Raw genomic sequence first — 6,892 nt, forward strand, 5'->3', positions numbered from 1 at the left:
AGCCAGTAAGTCATGCAGCTAGGACTGCATCTCTTGTAGAACTTTCTGAGATGCCGGAAATGTCCTGTAACCTCTGCTCCCCATGACAACAGCCACTAGGGCGTGTGCCTGTGACGGACTTGAACTGTGGCTCAAGCAGCTAAGAAACTGAATTTTTAATTTTATGTAAACCTAGCTAATTGAAATTGAAATGCCCACGTGGGGCTGCTGGTGATGGTTTTGGCACAACACCGTTCTAGAGCCTGACGGCTTGCCTGCCTCCCCTACACTGATCCCCGATGCCAGATTCAGAATGGGGTCCAGGTTCTCCGCAGACACGCAGGAATACACTGGGACGTTGTCCGTGATCATTCCACCAGGGAGGGCAGGGGTGTAACCAACGAGCGGACCTACGAGCAACTAACTGCATTCGTGCTCTTCTGGCCGCAACAATTCTGGGCAGGCTTTCTTCCGTGTTGTCTAATTCTGCACATGAGAAGTCTGAAGATTCCAGAGTAGGATATGGCACCCTCAGGGTTACCTGCTGGCCTTGGACCCAAACCAGGTTCGCAAACCTGAAGTCCCAGGCCTTTCATGTTAACCGTTGGCAGGAAGAGAAGCACATGGTCCGTCTGGCGGGCCACGGAGGAGTCAGGCTGTGGGCAAGGCCAGTTGAGTTAGGGGCCTCCCTGGTAAGCGACAAGACCCAAGACGGAGCCCGGCTCCAGGTGAAACCGTGATCCGCAGGGAGCTTCCTGGACATCTTCTCTGGGACACCTGCTTCCCCCGCCGCCTTGTTGCTACCTCTGTCTGGGGGCTGGTATCTTTCTTCCCCTCTAGTCACAGCATGATCTGGAGAAGGCGCCCTAAGCTGATGAACGCTAAGGTGTCCATGACTAATAGGAAGTGTCTGCTTCCCGACACTTCGTATTTTGGTGGGAAGCAGGGGCTTCAGCCAAGAACTGCTCTCTGGCCCGCAGAGGGTCAGGCATCCTCAGCAAAAGCTCATATGCATGCAGCTGTATGTGGCAGGCACCACGGGAAGTGGTGGTCATGCATGACGTCATTTAACAAGTGCCACCCCATTTGGAGATGGGGAAACTGAGGCACGCTGAAGCTAAGTAGCTGGTCCAGTTCGCAGCTGGGGGGCAGAAGCCAGGCCAGGGCTCAGACCCAGGCAGAGCTGGGGAGAAAAGCGATGGGGATGAGAGGGAAGGAGGAAGGCGCAAGTGCCAGTCTCCTGCTGAGGCTCTAACCACGCCGGCCTGATCCTCCAAAGGCATCTGTTGCTTCTTGTCCTCGGGTCTAAATGGTTACAAACTTACAAGAGTGAGCAGGCCAAGAATTCCATTTGACTTCGTGATCCTGGTTGGCCCCTGGGCCTGCTCCTTTATGCCGGGCTGCAATTTTTCTGGATTACTCAGCCTTTGGGAGGGAAGCTGGGCCAAGGACAAACCCTTGGTGAGAAGAACAGACTGTTTAGAGAACAGGCCCACCTCCTCCGCCCTCCCGCCTCCTCCAGGAGGCTGGGGAGCCTGCAAACTCCCTGCGGGGGGCGGGGCTGGCTGCACGGAGCGGTCCTCACGGTCAGCCCCCGCCAAGCCCAGCTGCTCTCTGGGAGCCTGGCTGGCAGCTCACTGACACCCTTCCCTGCCTCCCCTCCTTATGGGCTGTGACCTCCTGGGCACCAGAAGGTCAGCACCAACTCGGGAGCCGCAAAGGAAAGCAGCTTGCAGCCCTTCCAGAGAAACTTCTAACACGCTGGTTAAGTCTGGGCGCTGGCCCACGATGGCGCGGGCTCTTGTCCTGGTTCCTGCACTTACCGTCTGCGTGGTACTCGATCGATGTGCTATGCAGTCCTGCAGAGCCTCTGCTTCCTCATCTGTAAAGTGGGGAGAACAGTAGCACAGACCCTGAAGGCCGCCACAAGGATGACGTGGGCCACCGAGGGAGTGTGGCACAGGGCCTGTGTGTGACCTGCCCTTCACCTGGGCCTCCCTTGCCTACGCCCCTCGCCTGCCCTTTTTTTGCCCTTCTGTGGATCCAGATGACGTTCTTTACCAGGGGCACTCTGCTGTGACATGTCTTTGAACTGAAGTATTGAGAGAATAGAAATAACACGAGCCTCACGTGTCCCTCTTTGGTGACAGTCCCACCTGCCCCATCTGGCTGGCAGTCTCAAAGAGCTCCACACTCAGGCCCCGCACTTGGGGTTTAACGCTCTGAGATGGTTGTCTGGAAATTCTTAATAATTCTATTTTTGGGGTTTGGATTGTGTAAGCGAGGCCGGGTGGGACAGTGGAGCGCGTGCGGGTGGCCTTGGGTCACAGGTTTACATCGCTGTCGCTCAGTGGGGGCTTGGGCACAGGTGCAGGAAGGCTTAGAGCCAAGCCTCTGGGCCCTGCCCACCAGATTACATGGCCCCAGGTGCTGTGGGGGTCTGCACGTGCCCCACAAGTATCCCCCCAGGGCACACAGCACGAAACAGCCAATAAAAAGCACCAGGACAGATCAGAGACTGCAAAGAAAGGAAATAGCTTTTTCCTGCTTTCTGAACAAGGGGCCCCACATTTTCATTTTGCCCTGGACCCTGCAAATGATGGACCTGGCCGTGGTTCCACCTGGTGCCCGAATCTCAGAAGTGTCAGGGTGCTGAGCCGCTGTCAGGGGGTACCCACTAGGACAGCCTTTGGGGGGTTGATTAGAGCCTTACCAACACGTACTCCCCTGGCCCAGCAACTCCGCTTTATCATTAGGGACGTGCACAAAGGTGTGTGTATAAGAATGTTCACCTGGCGTTATTTCTAATAGCGCAAGCAGCCAGATGCCCCATAGGGAGGGAGGGTCAAGTGCACAATGAAGATGGAGGACTTGGATGCCACTGTCGCAAGCATATCGCAGAAGAGAACTTACTGGCATGAGAAAAACAACTGATATTTGCAAAAGAGGAAAAAAGGCAGTTAGCAAAGGGCCTGTATCACATGACTTCATTTGCATAGCTGCGTGGGGAATTTATGCGTGGGGAACGTACTGGGCTGATTTACACGTAAGTACTGAGAGCTGTTCTCCTGGGGTGGGTGACTTTTTTCCCGTTCGTGGGTGTCTGTGTTTCCAACTTCCATGCACAGAGTGCACCTCACTTTTCCCATGGCACAGAGGCATGATGGTGCAGAGGGCAAGGTTAGTTTCGACCTGTGGACTATGGAGCCCGCGTGCCTGGGTTCAAAATCCAGCTCTGCTCCCTACAAGCTCTGTGACCTTGGGCAAGCGATTTAACTTTTCTGGGCCTCAGTTTCCCCATCTGTAAACAGGGAAAGTAATACTACCTCCCTCAAAGAGGCAGGGAGACGAGTGAATAAGTGCAGGGAGCTTAGAGCAATGCCTAGCACACAGTAAGCTGTAGCTAGTGTGGTTATTATCGTAAAGAAATTATATAAGAGAAAAATCTGGAGACACCACAATATTAACAATGATTATTTTGGGATGGTGCAGAAGTGAGTGGTTTATTTTTCCTTTTGGACTTGTCCGTCTTTCCCAAGTTAAGCGTGCACTTCTTTTATAACTTGAGAGAAAATATTAAAGAAAAAAACGTGAAAAGGTCGTGCGCTAAGTGTTGGGGAAAACAGGATGAATTCAAGTTAGCCACATTTGCATGCTTTTCAGGCCAAGATCACGAGTGGAATCTGGAGCTCGTCCCAGGCCCTTATTCCAGACCTCCCATCATGTTGTGTACCTTCTCATTCATAAAGGATCCAACAGCTGGTGGACAGATGCCAATGCCAAATGATGGGCTCTCACAATGAATAGCTATAGCTAAATCTCTCAGATATATATCTATATACATGTAGAGATACATACATATATCTATCTACTATGTATATAATATGTATGTATAGAGAGAGGGAATCTTTAACTACAGTTATAAAAAAGAATACTTCCGGGGCGCCTGGGTGGCTCAGTTGGTTAAGCGACTGCCTTCGGCTCAGGTCATGATCCCAGGGTCCTGGGATCGAGTCCCACATCGGGCTCCCTGCTCAGCAGGGAGTCTGCTTCTCCCTCTGACCCTCCCCCCTCTCATGCTCTCTCTCTATCTCATTCTCTCTCAAATAAATAAATAAAAAATCTTTAAAAAAAAAAAAGAATACTTCCCACCCATAGCCCCCGAATATAACCCTAACATGAGACTGACCATGATAGAGTAATTGCTCATTTACTTGTTTGCCTCCCTCCCTAAAATTCCTGAAAATGTCTTCTTTCTTTTTTTTTTAAAGATTTTATTTATTTATTTGGTAGAGAGAGCGAGAGAGCACAAGCAGGGGGAACAGTAGAGGGAGAGGGAGAAGCTGGCTCCCTGCCAAGCAGGGAGCTCGATGTGGGGCTCGATCCTAGGACCCTGGGATCATGACCTGAGCCGAAGGCAGACGCTTTACCATCTGAGCCACCCAGGCGCCCCTGAAAATGTCTTCTTTCTATCCCTGGCACGTACCACAGTGCCCGGCACATAGTAGAAGTTCCCTAAAAGTCTGTTGAATGAATGAATGAATGAATGAATGCGTTCAAGTAATAGCATAGATTCATGCGTCAAGATACAGACATAGAATGAGATGTGGGATTAACTGTTTTACGGTGGAGATGGGTCAAGGGAGGGCCAAAGATGAGCAAGTAAGGCTTAGAGTAAAGATGATGCCGGAGTAAAGTATTGAAAGGTGACTGTGTGCTTGTCCCCACAGAAAAGGGAAGAGAGGTGAAGAAACAGTGAGAATAGCGTTCAAAGGATCCTCTAGGTGGTTCCAGGGTTAGTTTTACCCTAATTCCTTTTAAATTAAAAAGATAATTTCTAGGGCGCCTGGGTGGCTCAGTTGGTTAAGCGACTGCCTTCGGCTCAGGTCATGATCCTGGAGTCCCGGGATCGAGTCCCACATCGGGCTCCCTGCTCGGCAGGGAGTCTGTTTCTCCCTCTGACCCTCCTCCCTCTCATGCTCTCTGTCTCTCATTCTCTCTCTCGCAAATAAATAAAATCTTAAAAAAAAAGATAATTTCTATACTTTTGTTTCTCAACAAATTAATGATATTTGGGGCGCCTGGGTGGCTCAGTTGTTAAGCGTCTGCCCTCAGCTCAGGTCATGATCCCAGGGTCCTGGGATCGAGCCCCACATCGGGCTCCCCACTCCGTGGGAAGCCTGCTTCTCCCTCTCCCACTCTCCCTGCTTGTGTTCCCTCTCTCGCTGTGTCTCTCTCTGTCAAATAAACAAAATCTTCAAAAAAAAAAAAAAAACCAAATTAATGATATTTAATACAAATCCCAATTATCAAAAGTAATTTCTTTTCAAGTCCCATAAATGTAATGCTTTTCAGAAAGAAGCAGGGTGTGAATGTGCAGTGGGCTGAACTAGGGAGGGAAGGGCAGGCTGGCTCTACTCTCAGTTGACCCCATTCACAGGTGAGGAAACAGGCTCAGGATGTGACATGCACTCAGGAGAAAGTGAGAGAGCTTACCCAGGCCAATCTGCCCCTCCTGTAGGCATGAGACCTGCAGTCAAGCTGCACGGCTGCACCTTTACTTTGCATTTTGCCACCCATCCCCCTCCCCCCACACCCGGGGGCAGGCAGCCTCTGGGGAGAAGTGCATGGTGAGGGTGGGACAGGGCCTGGACCTAGGCTGCTCAGGGACCACATGGTTCCTCGCTGGGAATTATCTGATGGAAGGGGCCTGAGTGGAGTGTTGTGTCTAGCACAGAAAAAACAAAGACAAGCCTTGAGTATTTGCCTGGTCATGCTGACTCCCCATCCCTATTTTTCTTTTCTGTCCTGGCCCACCTTCAGTGGCTGGATCTAGCCTTGCTTTATGCAGCCCTGAATGATGCTCTGAATCCTTTCTGGAGAAGGCAGGGAGTAGAAGAACAAGGAGAGAGAGGTGTTTTTTGTTTGTTTGATTTTGTTTTTGTAACAGCTTTATTGAGATACAATTCACATATTGTAAGTTTGCCCTTTTAACTTGTACAATTCAATGGGTTTTGGTATATTCAAGTTGTGCAACCATCATTATCATCTAATTGTAGAACATTTGTATCACCCAAGAAGAAATCCCTTATACTTAAACAGTCACCTCCATATCCCCCAACTCCCCAGACCTAGGCAACCACCAGCCTACTTTGTCTCTATGGACTTGGCTTTTCTGGACACTTCATATAACTAAAATCATACAATCTTGTGTCTTTTTTGTGTCTGACTTCTTTCACTGAGCGTAATGCTCTCCAGGTTCATCCATGCTGTAGCATGACATAAGTTTGACAATTCATAGATTGGTGGGTGATGCTTAAATTCATTCGTTCCACAAATATTTACTGATTACTGAGCACCTACTGTGTACTAGTCCTGGGGGCCCAGCCAGGAATAAAACCAACAGTAAACTGTTTCCTGGAAGGTTTCTAGTGGGGAAGAGAGACAATAAGCCAAAAGAATAAGAAAGTGATTTGTAGAGCTAAGTGAAGCGCAAAGCTGGAAGTGGCCAGAGCGGGGGGTGGGGGCGTGGGGGGCTGTCCTTACCTAGAGGAGCCAGCGGAGGCCTCACCTTAGGGTGAGCGCAGCGTACTGATGAGCTAAGACTTGGAAGGAAGTGAGGGAGCCAGGAGGCTGCCGCGATGACCCCTGGCAGTACTCGGGTCGGTACCTAAGGGCTGTGCCAGGGACGGTGGCGGACCCCAGCGGGCGTTTCCAGGTGCGAGGCTGGGGCCCCCGCGCACGCGGGAGCGAGTTGGGCGACGGGGGTCTGTGGCGGACGTGGGCGCCCCCCCCACGACCCCGCGCGCCGACCCCCTCCCCCCAGCCCCCACGCACCACCCCTCCCCCCGGCCCCGCGCGCCACCCCCTCCTTCGGCCCCGCGCGCTTCCCCTTCTCCCCGCGCGCCGCAAC

Source organism: Neomonachus schauinslandi, chromosome 16 (genome assembly GCF_002201575.2).
Source record: "Neomonachus schauinslandi chromosome 16, ASM220157v2, whole genome shotgun sequence".
Taxonomy (NCBI): Eukaryota; Metazoa; Chordata; class Mammalia; order Carnivora; family Phocidae; genus Neomonachus; species Neomonachus schauinslandi.